General features: G+C 41.5%; 10 non-coding genes across 10 annotated transcripts; all 10 read left to right on the top strand.

Annotated features, from left to right (window-relative positions):
- The first annotated feature begins 1,683 nt into the window (after window positions 1-1,683).
- On the top strand, window positions 1,684-1,761 carry LOC134485348 (small nucleolar RNA SNORD115). The gene has a single exon (XR_010063387.1). It is a non-coding gene; the product is annotated as a small nucleolar RNA SNORD115 (small nucleolar RNA).
- Window positions 1,762-3,522: 1,761 nt separating this feature from the next.
- Window positions 3,523-3,600, top strand: LOC134485347 (small nucleolar RNA SNORD115). The gene has a single exon (XR_010063386.1). It is a non-coding gene; the product is annotated as a small nucleolar RNA SNORD115 (small nucleolar RNA).
- Window positions 3,601-5,361: 1,761 nt separating this feature from the next.
- Window positions 5,362-5,439, top strand: LOC134485346 (small nucleolar RNA SNORD115). The gene has a single exon (XR_010063385.1). It is a non-coding gene; the product is annotated as a small nucleolar RNA SNORD115 (small nucleolar RNA).
- A 1,760-nt stretch (window positions 5,440-7,199) lies between these two features.
- On the top strand, window positions 7,200-7,277 carry LOC134485345 (small nucleolar RNA SNORD115). The gene has a single exon (XR_010063384.1). It is a non-coding gene; the product is annotated as a small nucleolar RNA SNORD115 (small nucleolar RNA).
- Window positions 7,278-9,038: 1,761 nt separating this feature from the next.
- On the top strand, window positions 9,039-9,116 carry LOC134485344 (small nucleolar RNA SNORD115). Its single transcript, XR_010063383.1, has one exon. It is a non-coding gene; the product is annotated as a small nucleolar RNA SNORD115 (small nucleolar RNA).
- A 1,759-nt stretch (window positions 9,117-10,875) lies between these two features.
- LOC134485343 (small nucleolar RNA SNORD115) lies at window positions 10,876-10,953 on the top strand. Its single transcript, XR_010063382.1, has one exon. It is a non-coding gene; the product is annotated as a small nucleolar RNA SNORD115 (small nucleolar RNA).
- A 1,761-nt stretch (window positions 10,954-12,714) lies between these two features.
- Window positions 12,715-12,792, top strand: LOC134485342 (small nucleolar RNA SNORD115). Its single transcript, XR_010063381.1, has one exon. It is a non-coding gene; the product is annotated as a small nucleolar RNA SNORD115 (small nucleolar RNA).
- Window positions 12,793-14,552: 1,760 nt separating this feature from the next.
- LOC134485341 (small nucleolar RNA SNORD115) lies at window positions 14,553-14,630 on the top strand. Its single transcript, XR_010063380.1, has one exon. It is a non-coding gene; the product is annotated as a small nucleolar RNA SNORD115 (small nucleolar RNA).
- Window positions 14,631-16,390: 1,760 nt separating this feature from the next.
- LOC134485380 (small nucleolar RNA SNORD115) lies at window positions 16,391-16,468 on the top strand. Its single transcript, XR_010063419.1, has one exon. It is a non-coding gene; the product is annotated as a small nucleolar RNA SNORD115 (small nucleolar RNA).
- Window positions 16,469-18,229: 1,761 nt separating this feature from the next.
- LOC134485340 (small nucleolar RNA SNORD115) lies at window positions 18,230-18,307 on the top strand. The gene has a single exon (XR_010063379.1). It is a non-coding gene; the product is annotated as a small nucleolar RNA SNORD115 (small nucleolar RNA).
- Window positions 18,308-19,274: the final 967 nt, after the last annotated feature.

Here is a 19,274-nt window from a genome sequence, read left to right as displayed (position 1 = left end):
TGACCTTGTGCTCTTTTCCCTCTGTGGGAACCTGGACAATCTTAGTGCAACTGTGCTGGCAAACACTGCCTGCCAACTAGCACCTAATCTCATAATCTGCTTGTGTGCAAGTCTGCAACACCAACCCTGTCATCATTACCCTCTCTGCTCTGATGTCTTGCAGTCACCTGGCATCACCCCTGCGGTCCAGTGGATCACTATTCCCAGGTGAGTGAAATGATCACGATTAATGGAGTGAAATTCCTATAAGATATTCCTCAGTATTTTGACCAATAATTTCAGCCCATCAAAGGTTTCTTAATTAAAAATAATGCAATCCCAGTCAGAAATGAATTTCACTTCTCAGTATGTTTTGTCCCTTTGAACTGCACTATTAAAAATGTAGAGAAGTTCCTTTCTACCTGTAGTTCATACAGCCATAAAATTGAATATCTTGGAAGAGATCCTAGATGATACTATCTACACAAATGGAGGGATCTGGAATATGAATATACCTTTTGAATTTGGAGAAATTTCAGTCCACACACAGGCTCACAAATCAAAGCTGGTGCACAGAGATGGATTTCCAATGGCAAGGGGAACCCAGGAATAAGACTTTAGTTTAGAGATGAAGAAATTGGCGATAAATTTTCTGCATCAAAAGACACTCCGAGAATTATTGCCCCAAAGGGAGCTTCGCAAATTTTTCACGAAACTCTCAGGCCACAGGGAACCTAGCCAGTAGGGTAGATTGAAGTTGAAGGTGTGGCTTTGGCTACCAATTCCCTTCTATGTGTCATCACACAGCTTCATTCTTGATCTTACTAAAATTTACTTCAGTATTCATCAGAAAACAAATGCTATCAAGGAGATGGTTTCTGGAGCTCTTGGGACAGAGGAACGTGATGTCAATGGGATACTTGCAAACACCAACTGATCTAGTCACACGAATTTTGGTCACATTCTGAGTTTCATCACATGGCAATCACTGAGTGCTAATGCTCAGGGATTCATGGTCAAAATACTTGTTGCTTTCCTCTGGGCAACAGATTCTCTTCAGCATTCACTTACCAGCTGTGGGAACTGATTGTTACCATACAGTACGGAAATGGGGAAGAATGAACATAGCCTAGCACATAAGTCTGAAATGCACAAGTCTCATGAAAATTTGATTAAAGTATACGTAACTGTTCGTGTATTGTCCTTCCAATATTACTCAGGTAAATTCACCTTTGCCTTGGTTTCTGACAATGTTTAGTAATTGAAAGATTTGATCGGTGTATATGATCAAGAGCATGTGTCATCCCCTTCATCAATGATTTGGTTTTGGGTACCTATTGACCTATTGATCGCTTAGGGAAGTAACTTTCCATGTGTTGGGAATGTCAGCATGGAAGTGGATGTTGCAAGAGTGATTCTGCTAAGTGGCATCATACATTAGACTTCTTAAACAGCCTCCTTAAAATTAATATGATTGTATGAACTGAAGGGATACAATTGCCCTCACATCTTGCTCTTTCCTTTTTAGAGAGGACAGTCTTCAAATTCAAGCTAGGTCTACCCTTATTCCACACAAGAGCGCTGTGCCCTTGTACCCTCTGCACTTGCAAGTGAGGATTCAAATTCTGAGGCAGTGTTGGCAGCCAAGGTAAGCAATGGTGCAGGTGAAATTACATTATTGACAGTTGTGTCCTACCTGTGTCTGGGTCAATGATGACAACAGAAAGTCAAGAACAGAATGATGACATAAAAATCATGCTCAATAGGATTACGCTGAGGCCCAACCAGGGAGCCAGGGTAACAAGCACTACTTAGTCTCTTTGAGGACCACTTGCGGGACTCATCTGAACTGCTCTGATGACCTTGTGCTCTTTTCCCTCTGTGGGAACCTGGACAATCTTAGTGCAACTGTGCTGGCAAACACTGCCTGCCAACTAGCACCTAATCTCATAATCTGCTTGTGTGCAAGTCTGCAACACCAACCCTGTCATCATTACCCTCTCTGCTCTGATGTCTTGCAGTCACCTGGCATCACCCCTGCGGTCCAGTGGATCACTATTCCCAGGTGAGTGAAATGATCACGATTAATGGAGTGAAATTCCTATAAGATATTCCTCAGTATTTTGACCAATAATTTCAGCCCATCAAAGGTTTCTTAATTAAAAATAATGCAATCCCAGTCAGAAATGAATTTCACTTCTCAGTATGTTTTGTCCCTTTGAACTGCACTATTAAAAATGTAGAGAAGTTCCTTTCTACCTGTAGTTCATACAGCCATAAAATTGAATATCTTGGAAGAGATCCTAGATGATACTATCTACACAAATGGAGGGATCTGGAATATGAATATACCTTTTGAATTTGGAGAAATTTCAGTCCACACACAGGCTCACAAATCAAAGCTGGTGCACAGAGATGGATTTCCAATGGCAAGGGGAACCCAGGAATAAGACTTTAGTTTAGAGATGAAGAAATTGGCGATAAATTTTCTGCATCAAAAGACACTCCGAGAATTATTGCCCCAAAGGGAGCTTCGCGAAATTTTTCACGAAACTCTCAGGCCACAGGGAACCTAGCCAGTAGGGTAGATTGAAGTTGAAGGTGTGGCTTTGGCTACCAATTCCCTTCTATGTGTCATCACACAGCTTCATTCTTGATCTTACTAAAATTTACTTCAGTATTCATCAGAAAACAAATGCTATCAAGGAGATGGTTTCTGGAGCTCTTGGGACAGAGGAACGTGATGTCAATGGGATACTTGCAAACACCAACTGATCTAGTCACACGAATTTTGGTCACATTCTGAGTTTCATCACATGGCAATCACTGAGTTCTAACGCTCAGGGATTCATGGCCAAAATACCTGTTGCTTTCTTCTGGGCAACAGATTCTCTTCAGCATTCACTTACCAGCTGTGGGAACTGATTGTTACCATGCAGTATGGAAATGGGGAGGAATGAACATAGCCTAGCACATAAAATCTGAAATGCACAAGTCTCATGAAAATTTGATTAAAGTATACGTAACTGTTCGTGTATTGTCCTTCCAATATTACTCAGGTAAATTCACCTTTGCCTTGGTTTCTGACAATGTTTAGCAATTGAAAGATTTGATCGGTGTATATGACAAAGAGCATGTGTCATCCCCTTCATCAATGATTTGGTTTTGGGTACCTATTGACCTATTGATCGCTTAGGGAAGTAACTTTCCATGTGTTGGGAATGTCAGCATGGAAGTGGATGTTGCAAGAGTGATTCTGCTAAGTGGCATCATACATTAGACTTCTTAAACAGCCTCCTTAAAATTAATATGATTGTATGAACTGAAGGGATACAATTGCCCTCACATCTTGCTCTTTCCTTTTTAGAGAGGACAGTCTTCAAATTCAAGCTAGGTCTACCCTTATTCCACACAAGAGCGCTGTGCCCTTGTACCCTCTGCACTTGCAAGTGAGGATTCAAATTCTGAGGCAGTGTTGGCAGCCAAGGTAAGCAATGGTGCAGGTGAAATTACATTATTGACAGTTGTGTCCTACCTGTGTCTGGGTCAATGATGACAACAGAAAGTCAAGAACAGAATGATGACATAAAAATCATGCTCAATAGGATTACGCTGAGGCCCAACCAGGGAGCCAGGGTAACAAGCACTACTTAGTCTCTTTGAGGACCACTTGCGGGACTCATCTGAGCTGCTCTGATGACCTTGTGCTCTTTTCCCTCTGTGGGAACCTGGACAATCTTAGTGCAACTGTGCGGGCAAACACTGCCTGCCAACTAGCACCTAATCTCATAATCTGCTAGTGTGCAAGTCTGCAACACCAACCCTGTCATCATTACCCTCTCTGCTCTGATGTCTTGCAGTCACCTGGCATCACCCCTGCGGTCCAGTGGATCACTATTCCCAGGTGAGTGAAATGATCACGAATAATGGATTGAAATTCCTATAAGATATTCCTCAGTATTTTGACCAATAATTTCAGCCCATCAAAGGTTTCTTAATTAAAAATAATGCAATCCCAGTCAGAAATGAATTTCACTTCTCAGTATGTTTTGTCCCTTTGAACTGCACTATTAAAAATGTAGAGAAGTTCCTTTCTACCTGTAGTTCATACAGCCATAAAATTGAATATCTTGGAAGAGATCCTAGATGATACTATCTACACAAATGGAGGGATCTGGAATATGAATATACCTTTTGAATTTGGAGAAATTTCAGTCCACACACAGGCTCACAAATCAAAGCTGGTGCACAGAGATGGATTTCCAATGGCAAGGGAAACCCAGGAATAAGACTTTAGTTTAGAGATGAAGAAATTGGCGATAAATTTTCTGCATCAAAAGACACTCCGAGAATTATTGCCCCAAAGGGAGCTTCGCGAAATTTTTCAGGAAACTCTCAGGCCACAGGGAACCTAGCCAGTAGGGTAGATTGAAGTTGAAGGTGTGGCTTTGGCTACCAATTCCCTTCTATGTGTCATCACACAGCTTCATTCTTGATCTTACTAAAATTTACTTCAGTATTCATCAGAAAACAAATGCTATCAAGGAGATGGTTTCTGGAGCTCTTGGGACAGAGGAACGTGATGTCAATGGGATACTTGCAAACACCAACTGATCTAGTCACACGAATTTTGGTCACATTCTGAGTTTCATCACATGGCAATCACTGAGTGCTAACGCTCAGGGATTCATGGCCAAAATACCTGTTGCTTTCTTCTGGGCAACAGATTCTCTTCAGCATTCACTTACCAGCTGTGGGAACTGATTGTTACCATGCAGTATGGAAATGGGGAGGAATGAACATAGCCTAGCACATAAAATCTTAAATGCACAAGTCTCATGAAAATTTGATTAAAGTATACGTAACTGTTCGTGTATTGTCCTTCCAATATTACTCAGGTAAATTCACCTTTGCCTTGGTTTCTGACAATGTTTAGCAATTGAAAGATTTGATCGGTGTATATGATCAAGAGCATGTGTCATCCCCTTCATCAATGATTTGGTTTTGGATACCTATTGACCTATTGATCGCTTAGGGAAGTAACTTTCCATGTGTTGGGAATGTCAGCATGGAAGTGGATGTTGCAAGAGTGATTCTGCTAAGTGGCATCATACATTAGACTTCTTAAACAGCCTCCTTAAAATTAATATGATTGTATGAACTGAAGGGATACAATTGCCCTCACATCTTGCTCTTTCCTTTTTAGAGAGGACAGACTTCAAATTCAAGCTAGGTCTACCCTTATTCCACACAAGAGCGCTGTGCCCTTGTACACTCTGCACTTGCAAGTGAGGATTCAAATTCTGAGGCAGTTTTGGCAGCCAAGGTAAGCAATGGTGCAGGTGAAATTACATTATTGACAGTTGTGTCCTACCTGTGTCTGGGTCAATGATGACAACAGAAAGTCAAGAACAGAATGATGACATAAAAATCATGCTCAATAGGATTACGCTGAGGCCCAACCAGGGAGCCAGGGTAACAAGCACTACTTAGTCTCTTTGAGGACCACTTGCGGGACTCATCTGAGCTGCTCTGATGACCTTGTGCTCTTTTCCCTCTGTGGGAACCTGGACAATCTTAGTGCAACTGTGCTGGCAAACACTGCCTGCCAACTAGCACCTAATCTCATAATCTGCTTGTGTGCAAGTCTGCAACACCAACCCTGTCATCATTACCCTCTCTGCTCTGATGTCTTGCAGTCACCTGGCATCACCCCTGCGGTCCAGTGGATCACTATTCCCAGGTGAGTGAAATGATCACGAATAATGGATTGAAATTCCTATAAGATATTCCTCAGTATTTTGACCAATAATTTCAGCCCATCAAAGGTTTCTTAATTAAAAATAATGCAATCCCAGTCAGAAATGAATTTCACTTCTCAGTATGTTTTGTCCCTTTGAACTGCACTATTAAAAATGTAGAGAAGTTCCTTTCTACCTGTAGTTCATACAGCCATAAAATTGAATATCTTGGAAGAGATCCTAGATGATACTATCTACACAAATGGAGGGATCTGGAATATGAATATACCTTTTGAATTTGGAGAAATTTCAGTCCACACACAGGCTCACAAATCAAAGCTGGTGCACAGAGATGGATTTCCAATGGCAAGGGGAACCCAGGAATAAGACTTTAGTTTAGAGATGAAGAAATTGGCGATAAATTTTCTGCATCAAAAGACACTCCGAGAATTATTGCCCCAAAGGGAGCTTCGCGAAATTTTTCAGGAAACTCTCAGGCCACAGGGAACCTAGCCAGTAGGGTAGATTGAAGTTGAAGGTGTGGCTTTGGCTACCAATTCCCTTCTATGTGTCATCACACAGCTTCATTCTTGATCTTACTAAAATTTACTTCAGTATTCATCAGAAAACAAATGCTATCAAGGAGATGGTTTCTGGAGCTCTTGGGACAGAGGAACGTGATGTCAATGGGATACTTGCAAACACCAACTGATCTAGTCACACGAATTTTGGTCACATTCTGAGTTTCATCACATGGCAATCACTGAGTGCTAACGCTCAGGGATTCATGGCCAAAATACCTGTTGCTTTCTTCTGGGCAACAGATTCTCTTCAGCATTCACTTACCAGCTGTGGGAACTGATTGTTACCATGCAGTATGGAAATGGGGAGGAATGAACATAGCCTAGCACATAAAATCTGAAATGCACAATCTCATGAAAATTTGATTAAAGTATACGTAACTGTTCGTGTATTGTCCTTCCAATATTACTCAGGTAAATTCACCTTTGCCTTGGTTTCTGACAATGTTTAGCAATTGAAAGATTTGATCGGTGTATATGATCAAGAGCATGTGTCATCCCCTTCATCAATGATTTGGTTTTGGGTACCTATTGACCTATTGATCGCTTAGGGAAGTAACTTTCCATGTGTTGGGAATGTCAGCATGGAAGTGGATGTTGCAAGAGGGATTCTGCTAAGTGGCATCATACATTAGACTTCTTAAACAGCCTCCTTAAAATTAATATGATTGTATGAACTGAAGGGATACAATTGCCCTCACATCTTGCTCTTTCCTTTTTAGAGAGGACAGTCTTCAAATTCAAGCTAGGTCTACCCTTATTCCACACAAGAGCGCTGTGCCCTTGTACCCTCTGCACTTGCAAGTGAGGATTCAAATTATGAGGCAGTGTTGGCAGCCAAGGTAAGCAATGGTGCAGGTGAAATTACATTATTGACAGTTGTGTCCTACCTGTGTCTGGGTCAATGATGACAACAGAAAGTCAAGAACAGAATGATGACATAAAAATCATGCTCAATAGGATTACGCTGAGGCCCAACCAGGGAGCCAGGGTAACAAGCACTACTTAGTCTCTTTGAGGACCACTTGCGGGACTCATCTGAGCTGCTCTGATGACCTTGTGTACTTTTCCCTCTGTGGGAACCTGGACAATCTTAGTGCAACTGTGCTGGCAAACACTGCCTGCCAACTAGCACCTAATCTCATAATCTGCTTGTGTGCAAGTCTGCAACACCAACCCTGTCATCATTACCCTCTCTGCTCTGATGTCTTGCAGTCACCTGGCATCACCCCTGCGGTCCAGTGGATCACTATTCCCAGGTGAGTGAAATGATCACGATTAATGGAGTGAAATTCCTATAAGATATTCCTCAGTATTTTGACCAATAATTTCAGCCCATCAAAGGTTTCTTAATTAAAAATAATGCAATCCCAGTCAGAAATGAATTTCACTTCTCAGTATGTTTTGTCCCTTTGAACTGCACTATTAAAAATGTAGAGAAGTTCCTTTCTACCTGTAGTTCATACAGCCATAAAATTGAATATCTTGGAAGAGATCCTAGATGATACTATCTACACAAATGGAGGGATCTGGAATATGAATATACCTTTTGAATTTGGAGAAATTTCAGTCCACACACAGGCTCACAAATCAAAGCTGGTGCACAGAGATGGATTTCCAATGGCAAGGGGAACCCAGGAATAAGACTTTAGTTTAGAGATGAAGAAATTGGCGATAAATTTTCTGCATCAAAAGACACTCCGAGAATTATTGCCCCAAAGGGAGCTTCGCGAAATTTTTCACGAAACTCTCAGGCCACAGGGAACCTAGCCAGTAGGGTAGATTGAAGTTGAAGGTGTGGCTTTGGCTACCAATTCCCTTCTATGTGTCATCACACAGCTTCATTCTTGATCTTACTAAAATTTACTTCAGTATTCATCAGAAAACAAATGCTATCAAGGAGATGGTTTCTGGAGCTCTTGGGACAGAGGAACGTGATGTCAATGGGATACTTGCAAACACCAACTGATCTAGTCACACGAATTTTGGTCACATTCTGAGTTTCATCACATGGCAATCACTGAGTGCTAACGCTCAGGGATTCATGGCCAAAATACCTGTTGCTTTCTTCTGGGCAACAGATTCTCTTCAGCATTCACTTACCAGCTGTGGGAACTGATTGTTACCATGCAGTATGGAAATGGGGAGGAATGAACATAGCCTAGCACATAAAATCTGAAATGCACAAGTCTCATGAAAATTTGATTAAAGTATACGTAACTGTTCGTGTATTGTCCTTCCAATATTACTCAGGTAAATTCACCTTTGCCTTGGTTTCTGACAATGTTTAGCAATTGAAAGATTTGATCGGTGTATATGACAAAGAGCATGTGTCATCCCCTTCATCAATGATTTGGTTTTGGGTACCTATTGACCTATTGATCGCTTAGGGAAGTAACTTTCCATGTGTTGGGAATGTCAGCATGGAAGTGGATGTTGCAAGAGGGATTCTGCTAAGTGGCATCATACATTAGACTTCTTAAACAGCCTCCTTAAAATTAATATGATTGTATGAACTGAAGGGATACAATTGCCATCACATCTTGCTCTTTCCTTTTTACAGAGGACAGTCTTCAAATTCAAGCTAGGTCTACCCTTATTCCACACAAGAGCGCTGTGCCCTTGTACCCTCTGCACTTGCAAGTGAGGATTCAAATTCTGAGGCAGTGTTGGCAGCCAAGGTAAGCAATGGTGCAGGTGAAATTACATTATTGACAGTTGTGTCCTACCTGTGTCTGGGTCAATGATGACAACAGAAAGTCAAGAACAGAATGATGACATAAAAATCATGCTCAATAGGATTACGCTGAGGCCCAACCAGGGAGCCAGGGTAACAAGCACTACTTAGTCTCTTTGAGGACCACTTGCGGGACTCATCTGAGCTGCTCTGATGACCTTGTGCTCTTTTCCCTCTGTGGGAACCTGGACAATCTTAGTGCAACTGTGCTGGCAAACACTGCCTGCCAACTAGCACCTAATCTCATAATCTGCTTGTGTGCAAGTCTGCAACACCAACCCTGTCATCATTACCCTCTCTGCTCTGATGTCTTGCAGTCACCTGGCATCACCCCTGCGGTCCAGTGGATCACTATTCCCAGGTGAGTGAAATGATCACGATTAATGGAGTGAAATTCCTATAAGATATTCCTCAGTATTTTGACCAATAATTTCAGCCCATCAAAGGTTTCTTAATTAAAAATAATGCAATCCCAGTCAGAAATGAATTTCACTTCTCAGTATGTTTTGTCCCTTTGAACTGCACTATTAAAAATGTAGAGAAGTTCCTTTCTACCTGTAGTTCATACAGCCATAAAATTGAATATCTTGGAAGAGATCCTAGATGATACTATCTACACAAATGGAGGGATCTGGAATATGAATATACCTTTTGAATTTGGAGAAATTTCAGTCCACACACAGGCTCACAAATCAAAGCTGGTGCACAGAGATGGATTTCCAATGGCAAGGGGAACCCAGGAATAAGACTTTAGTTTAGAGATGAAGAAATTGGCGATAAATTTTCTGCATCAAAAGACACTCCGAGAATTATTGCCCCAAAGGGAGCTTCGCAAATTTTTCACGAAACTCTCAGGCCACAGGGAACCTAGCCAGTAGGGTAGATTGAAGTTGAAGGTGTGGCTTTGGCTACCAATTCCCTTCTATGTGTCATCACACAGCTTCATTCTTGATCTTACTAAAATTTACTTCAGTATTCATCAGAAAACAAATGCTATCAAGGAGATGGTTTCTGGAGCTCTTGGGACAGAGGAACGTGATGTCAATGGGATACTTGCAAACACCAACTGATCTAGTCACACGAATTTTGGTCACATTCTGAGTTTCATCACATGGCAATCACTGAGTGCTAATGCTCAGGGATTCATGGTCAAAATACTTGTTGCTTTCCTCTGGGCAACAGATTCTCTTCAGCATTCACTTACCAGCTGTGGGAACTGATTGTTACCATACAGTACGGAAATGGGGAAGAATGAACATAGCCTAGCACATAAGTCTGAAATGCACAAGTCTCATGAAAATTTGATTAAAGTATACGTAACTGTTCGTGTATTGTCCTTCCAATATTACTCAGGTAAATTCACCTTTGCCTTGGTTTCTGACAATGTTTAGCAATTGAAAGATTTGATCGGTGTATATGATCAAGAGCATGTGTCATCCCCTTCATCAATGATTTGGTTTTGGGTACCTATTGACCTATTGATCGCTTAGGGAAGTAACTTTCCATGTGTTGGGAATGTCAGCATGGAAGTGGATGTTGCAAGAGGGATTCTGCTAAGTGGCATCATACATTAGACTTCTTAAACAGCCTCCTTAAAATTAATATGATTGTATGAACTGAAGGGATACAATTGCCCTCACATCTTGCTCTTTCCTTTTTAGAGAGGACAGTCTTCAAATTCAAGCTAGGTCTACCCTTATTCCACACAAGAGCGCTGTGCCCTTGTACCCTCTGCACTTGCAAGTGAGGATTCAAATTCTGAGGCAGTGTTGGCAGCCAAGGTAAGCAATGGTGCAGGTGAAATTACATTATTGACAGTTGTGTCCTACCTGTGTCTGGGTCAATGATGACAACAGAAAGTCAAGAACAGAATGATGACATAAAAATCATGCTCAATAGGATTACGCTGAGGCCCAACCAGGGAGCCAGGGTAACAAGCACTACTTAGTCTCTTTGAGGACCACTTGCGGGACTCATCTGAGCTGCTCTGATGACCTTGTGCTCTTTTCCCTCTGTGGGAACCTGGACAATCTTAGTGCAACTGTGCTGGCAAACACTGCCTGCCAACTAGCACCTAATCTCATAATCTGCTTGTGTGCAAGTCTGCAACACCAACCCTGTCATCATTACCCTCTCTGCTCTGATGTCTTGCAGTCACCTGGCATCACCCCTGCGGTCCAGTGGATCACTATTCCCAGGTGAGTGAAATGATCACGATTAATGGAGTGAAATTCCTATAAGATATTCCTCAGTATTTTGACCAATAATTTCAGCCCATCAAAGGTTTCTTAATTAAAAATAATGCAATCCCAGTCAGAAATGAATTTCACTTCTCAGTATGTTTTGTCCCTTTGAACTGCACTATTAAAAATGTAGAGAAGTTCCTTTCTACCTGTAGTTCATACAGCCATAAAATTGAATATCTTGGAAGAGATCCTAGATGATACTATCTACACAAATGGAGGGATCTGGAATATGAATATACCTTTTGAATTTGGAGAAATTTCAGTCCACACACAGGCTCACAAATCAAAGCTGGTGCACAGAGATGGATTTCCAATGGCAAGGGGAACCCAGGAATAAGACTTTAGTTTAGAGATGAAGAAATTGGCGATAAATTTTCTGCATCAAAAGACACTCCGAGAATTATTGCCCCAAAGGGAGCTTCGCGAAATTTTTCACGAAACTCTCAGGCCACAGGGAACCTAGCCAGTAGGGTAGATTGAAGTTGAAGGTGTGGCTTTGGCTACCAATTCCCTTCTATGTGTCATCACACAGCTTCATTCTTGATCTTACTAAAATTTACTTCAGTATTCATCAGAAAACAAATGCTATCAAGGAGATGGTTTCTGGAGCTCTTGGGACAGAGGAACGTGATGTCAATGGGATACTTGCAAACACCAACTGATCTAGTCACACGAATTTTGGTCACATTCTGAGTTTCATCACATGGCAATCACTGAGTTCTAACGCTCAGGGATTCATGGCCAAAATACCTGTTGCTTTCTTCTGGGCAACAGATTCTCTTCAGCATTCACTTACCAGCTGTGGGAACTGATTGTTACCATGCAGTATGGAAATGGGGAGGAATGAACATAGCCTAGCACATAAAATCTGAAATGCACAAGTCTCATGAAAATTGGATTAAAGTATACGTAACTGTTCGTGTATTGTCCTTCCAATATTACTCAGGTAAATTCACCTTTGCCTTGGTTTCTGACAATGTTTAGCAATTGAAAGATTTGATCGGTGTATATGACAAAGAGCATGTGTCATCCCCTTCATCAATGATTTGGTTTTGGGTACCTATTGACCTATTGATCGCTTAGGGAAGTAACTTTCCATGTGTTGGGAATGTCAGCATGGAAGTGGATGTTGCAAGAGGGATTCTGCTAAGTGGCATCATACATTAGACTTCTTAAACAGCCTCCTTAAAATTAATATGATTGTATGAACTGAAGGGATACAATTGCCATCACATCTTGCTATTTCCTTTTTACAGAGGACAGTCTTCAAATTCAAGCTAGGTCTACCCTTATTCCACACAAGAGCGCTGTGCCCTTGTACCCTCTGCACTTGCAAGTGAGGATTCAAATTCTGAGGCAGTGTTGGCAGCCAAGGTAAGCCATGGTTCAGGTGAAATTACATTATTGACAGTTGTGTCCTACCTGTGTCTGGGTCAATGATGACAACAGAAAGTCAAGAACAGAATGATGACATAAAAATCATGCTCAATAGGATTACGCTGAGGCCCAACCAGGGAGCCTGGGTAACAAGCACTACTTAGTCTCTTTGAGGACCACTTGCGGGACTCATCTGAGCTGCTCTGATGACCTTGTGCTCTTTTCCCTCTGTGGGAACCTGGACAATCTTAGTGCAACTGTGCTGGCAAACACTGCCTGCCAACTAGCACCTAATCTCATAATCTGCTTGTGTGCAAGTCTGCAACACCAACCCTGTCATCATTACCCTCTCTGCTCTGATGTCTTGCAGTCACCTGGCATCACCCCTGCGGTCCAGTGGATCACTATTCCCAGGTGAGTGAAATGATCACGATTAATGGATTGAAATTCCTATAAGATATTCCTCAGTATTTTGACCAATAATTTCAGCCCATCAAAGGTTTCTTAATTAAAAGTAATGCAATCCCAGTCAGAAATGAATTTCACTTCTCAGTATGTTTTGTCCCTTTGAACTGCACTATTAAAAATGTAGAGAAGTTCCTTTCTACCTGTAGTTCATACAGCCATAAAATTGAATATCTTGGAAGAGATCCTAGATGATACTATCTACACAAATGGAGGGATCTGGAATATGAATATACCTTTTGAATTTGGAGAAATTTCAGTCCACACACAGGCTCACAAATCAAAGCTGGTGCACAGAGATGGATTTCCAATGGCAAGGGGAACCCAGGAATAAGACTTTAGTTTAGAGATGAAGAAATTGGCGATAAATTTTCTGCATCAAAAGACACTCCGAGAATTATTGCCCCAAAGGGAGCTTCGCGAAATTTTTCAGGAAACTCTCAGGCCACAGGGAACCTAGCCAGTAGGGTAGATTGAAGTTGAAGGTGTGGCTTTGGCTACCAATTCCCTTCTATGTGTCATCACACAGCTTCATTCTTGATCTTACTAAAATTTACTTCATATTCATCAGAAAACAAATGCTATCAAGGAGATGGTTTCTGGAGCTCTTGGGACAGAGGAACGTGATGTCAATGGGATACTTGCAAACACCAACTGATCTAGTCACACGAATTTTGGTCACATTCTGAGTTTCATCACATGGCAATCACTGAGTGCTAACGCTCAGGGATTCATGGCCAAAATACCTGTTGCTTTCTTCTGGGCAACAGATTCTCTTCAGCATTCACTTACCAGCTGTGGGAACTGATTGTTACCATGCAGTATGGAAATGGGGAGGAATGAACATAGCCTAGCACATAAAATCTGAAATGCACAAGTCTCATGAAAATTGGATTAAAGTATACGTAACTGTTCGTGTATTGTCCTTCCAATATTACTCAGGTAAATTCACCTTTGCCTTGGTTTCTGACAATGTTTAGCAATTGAAAGATTTGATCGGTGTATATGACAAAGAGCATGTGTCATCCCCTTCATCAATGATTTGGTTTTGGGTACCTATTGACCTATTGATCGCTTAGGGAAGTAACTTTCCATGTGTTGGGAATGTCAGCATGGAAGTGGATGTTGCAAGAGGGATTCTGCTAAGTGGCATCATACATTAGACTTCTTAAACAGCCTCCTTAAAATTAATATGATTGTATGAACTGAAGGGATACAATTGCCATCACATCTTGCTCTTTGCTTTTTAGAGAGGACAGTCTTCAAATTCAAGCTAGGTCTACCCTTATTCCACACAAGAGCGCTGTGCCCTTGTACCCTCTGCACTTGCAAGTGAGGATTCAAATTCTGAGGCAGTGTTGGCAGCCAAGGTAAGCCATGGTGCAGGTGAAATTACATTATTGACAGTTGTGTCCTACCTGTGTCTGGGTCAATGATGACAACAGAAAGTCAAGAACAGAATGATGACATAAAAATCATGCTCAATAGGATTACGCTGAGGCCCAACCAGGGAACCAGGGTAACAAGCACTACTTAGTCTCTTTGAGGACCACTTGCGGGACTCATCTGAGCTGCTCTGATGACCTTGTGCTCTTTTCCCTCTGTGGGAACCTGGACAATCTTAGTGCAACTGTGCTGGCAAACACTGCCTGCCAACTAGCACCTAATCTCATAATCTGCTTGTGTGCAAGTCTGCAACACCAACCCTGTCATCATTACCCTCTCTGCTCTGATGTCTTGCAGTCACCTGGCATCACCCCTGCGGTCCAGTGGATCACTATTCCCAGGTGAGTGAAATGATCACGATTAATGGATTGAAATTCCTATAAGATATTCCTCAGTATTTTGACCAATAATTTCAGCCCATCAAAGGTTTCTTAATTAAAAATAATGCAATCCCAGTCAGAAATGAATTTCACTTCTCAGTATGTTTTGTCCCTTTGAACTGCACTATTAAAAATGTAGAGAAGTTCCTTTCTACCTGTAGTTCATACAGCCATAAAATTGAATATCTTGGAAGAGATCCTAGATGATACTATCTACACAAATGGAGGGATCTGGAATATGAATATACCTTTTGAATTTGGAGAAATTTCAGTCCACACACAGGCTCACAAATCAAAGCTGGTGCACAGAGATGGATTTCCAATGGCAAGGGGAACCCAGGAATAAGACTTTAGTTTAGAGATGAAGAAATTGGCGATAAATTTTCTGCATCAAAAGACACTCCGAGAATTATTGCCCCAAAGGGAGCTTCGCGAAATTTTTCAGGAAACTCTCAGGCCACAGGGAACCTAGCCAGTAGGGTAGATTGAAGTTGAAGGTGTGGCTTTGGCTACCAATTCCCTTCTATGTGTCATCACACAGCTTCATTCTTGATCTTACTAAAATTTACTTCATATTCATCAGAAAACAAATGCTATCAAGGAGATGGTTTCTGGAGCTCTTGGGACAGAGGAACGTGATGTCAATGGGATACTTGCAAACACCAACTGATCTAGTCACACGAATTTTGGTCACATTCTGAGTTTCATCACATGGCAATCACTGAGTGCTAACGCTCAGGGATTCATGGCCAAAATACCTGTTGCTTTCTTCTGGGCAACAGATTCTCTTCAGCATTCACTTACCAGCTGTGGGAACTGATTGTTACCATGCAGTATGGAAATGGGGAGGAATGAACATAGCCTAGCACATAAAATCTGAAATGCACAAGTCTCATGAAAATTGGATTAAAGTATACGTAACTGTTCGTGTATTGTCCTTCCAATATTACTCAGGTAAATTCACCTTTGCCTTGGTTTCTGACAATGTTTAGCAATTGAAAGATTTGATCGGTGTATATGACAAAGAGCATGTGTCATCCCCTTCATCAATGATTTGGTTTTGGGTACCTATTGACCTATTGATCGCTTAGGGAAGTAACTTTCCATGTGTTGGGAATGTCAGCATGGAAGTGGATGTTGCAAGAGGGATTCTGCTAAGTGGCATCATACATTAGACTTCTTAAACAGCCTCCTTAAAATTAATATGATTGTATGAACTGAAGGGATACAATTGCCATCACATCTTGCTCTTTCCTTTTTACAGAGGACAGTCTTCAAATTCAAGCTAGGTCTACCCTTATTCCACACAAGAGCGCTGTGCCCTTGTACCCTCTGCACTTGCAAGTGAGGATTCAAATTCTGAGGCAGTGTTGGCAGCCAAGGTAAGCAATGGTGCAGGTGAAATTACATTATTGACAGTTGTGTCCTACCTGTGTCTGGGTCAATGATGACAACAGAAAGTCAAGGACAGAATGATGACATAAAAATCATGCTCAATAGGATTACGCTGAGGCCCAACCAGGGAACCAGGGTAACAAGCACTACTTAGTCTCTTTGAGGACCACTTGCGGGACTCATCTGAGCTGCTCTGATGACCTTGTGCTCTTTTCCCTCTGTGGGAACCTGGACAATCTTAGTGCAACTGTGCTGGCAAACACTGCCTGCCAACTAGCACCTAATCTCATAATCTGCTTGTGTGCAAGTCTGCAACACCAACCCTGTCATCATTACCCTCTCTGCTCTGATGTCTTGCAGTCACCTGGCATCACCCCTGCGGTCCAGTGGATCACTATTCCCAGGTGAGTGAAATGATCACGATTAATGGATTGAAATTCCTATAAGATATTCCTCAGTATTTTGACCAATAATTTCAGCCCATCAAAGGTTTCTTAATTAAAAATAATGCAATCCCAGTCAGAAATGAATTTCACTTCTCAGTATGTTTTGTCCCTTTGAACTGCACTATTAAAAATGTAGAGAAGTTCCTTTCTACCTGTAGTTCATACAGCCATAAAATTGAATATCTTGGAAGAGATCCTAGATGATACTATCTACACAAATGGAGGGATCTGGAATATGAATATACCTTTTGAATTTGGAGAAATTTCAGTCCACACACAGGCTCACAAATCAAAGCTGGTGCACAGAGATGGATTTCCAATGGCAAGGGGAACCCAGGAATAAGACTTTAGTTTAGAGATGAAGAAATTGGCGATAAATTTTCTGCATCAAAAGACACTCCGAGAATTATTGCCCCAAAGGGAGCTTCGCGAAATTTTTCACGAAACTCTCAGGCCACAGGGAACCTAGCCAGTAGGGTAGATTGAAGTTGAAGGTGTGGCTTTGGCTACCAATTCCCTTCTATGTGTCATCACACAGCTTCATTCTTGATCTTACTAAAATTTACTTCAGTATTCATCAGAAAACAAAGGCTATCAAGGAGATGGTTTCTGGAGCTCTTGGGACAGAGGAACGTGATGTCAATGGGATACTTGCAAACACCAACTGATCTAGTCACACGAATTTTGGTCACATTCTGAGTTTCATCACATGGCAATCACTGAGTGCTAACGCTCAGGGATTCATGGCCAAAATACCTGTTGCTTTCTTCTGGGCAACAGATTCTCTTCAGCATTCACTTACCAGCTGTGGGAACTGATTGTTACCATGCAGTATGGAAATGGGGAGGAATGAACATAGCCTAGCACATAAAATCTGAAATGCACAAGTCTCATGAAAATTGGATTAAAGTATACGTAACTGTTCGTGTATTGTCCTTCCAATATTACTCAGGTAAATTCACCTTTGCCTTGGTTTCTGACAATGTTTAGCAATTGAAAGATTTGATCGGTGTATATGACAAAGAGCATGTGTCATCCCCTTCATCAATGATTTGGTTTTGGGTACCTATTGACCTATTGATCGCTTAGGGAAGTAACTTTCCATGTGTTGGGAATGTCAGCATGGAAGTGGATGTTGCAAGAGTGATTCTGCTAAGTGGCATCATACATTAGACTTCTTAAACAGCCTCCTTAAAATTAATATGATTGTATGAACTGAAGGGATACAATTGCCATCACATCTTGCTCTTTCCTTTTTACAGAGGACAGTCTTCAAATTCAAGCTAGGTCTACCCTTATTCCACACAAGAGCGCTGTGCCCTTGTACCCTCTGCACTTGCAAGTGAGGATTCAAATTCTGAGGCAGTGTTGGCAGCCAAGGTAAGCAATGGTGCAGGTGAAATTACATTATTGACAGTTGTGTCCTACCTGTGTCTGGGTCAATGATGACAACAGAAAGTCAAGAACAGAATGATGACATAAAAATCATGCTCAATAGGATTACGCTGAGGCCCAACCAGGGAGCCAGGGTAACAAGCACTACTTAGTCTCTTTGAGGACCACTTGCGGGACTCATCTGAGCTGCTCTGATGAACTTGTGCTCTTTTCCCTCTGTGGGAACCTGGACAATCTTAGTGCAACTGTGCTGGCAAACACTGCCTGCCAACTAGCACCTAATCTCATAATCTGCTTGTGTGCAAGTCTGCAACACCAACCCTGTCATCATTACCCTCTCTGCTCTGATGTCTTGCAGTCACCTGGCATCACCCCTGCGGTCCAGTGGATCACTATTCCCAGGTGAGTGAAATGATCACGATTAATGGATTGAAATTCCTATAAGATATTCCTCAGTATTTTGACCAATAATTTCAGCCCATCAAAGGTTTCTTAATTAAAAATAATGCAATCCCAGTCAGAAATGAATTTCACTTCTCAGTATGTTTTGTCCCTTTGAACTGCACTATTAAAAATGTAGAGAAGTTCCTTTCTACCTGTAGTTCATACAGCCATAAAATTGAATATCTTGGAAGAGATCCTAGATGATACTATCTACACAAATGGAGGGATCTGGAATATGAATATACCTTTTGAATTTGGAGAAATTTCAGTCGACACACAGGCTCACAAATCAAAGCTGGTGCACAGAGATGGATTTCCAATGGCAAGGGGAACCCAGGAATAAGACTTTAGTTTAGAGATGAAGAAATTGGCGATAAATTTTCTGCATCAAAAGACACTCCGAGAATTATTGCCCCAAAGGGAGCTTCGCAAATTTTTCACGAAACTCTCAGGCCACAGGGAACCTAGCCAGTAGGGTAGATTGAAGTTGAAGGTGTGGCTTTGGCTACCAATTCCCTTCTATGTGTCATCACACAGCTTCATTCTTGATCTTACTAAAATTTACTTCAGTATTCATCAGAAAACAAAGGCTATCAAGGAGATGGTTTCTGGAGCTCTTGGGACAGAGGAACGTGATGTCAA

Source organism: Rattus norvegicus, chromosome 1 (genome assembly GCF_036323735.1).
Source record: "Rattus norvegicus strain BN/NHsdMcwi chromosome 1, GRCr8, whole genome shotgun sequence".
In the NCBI taxonomy this organism is placed as follows: domain Eukaryota; kingdom Metazoa; phylum Chordata; class Mammalia; order Rodentia; family Muridae; genus Rattus; species Rattus norvegicus.
Note: the sequence above shows the minus strand (reverse complement) of the source record. Positions and strands in the feature narration are given on the sequence as shown.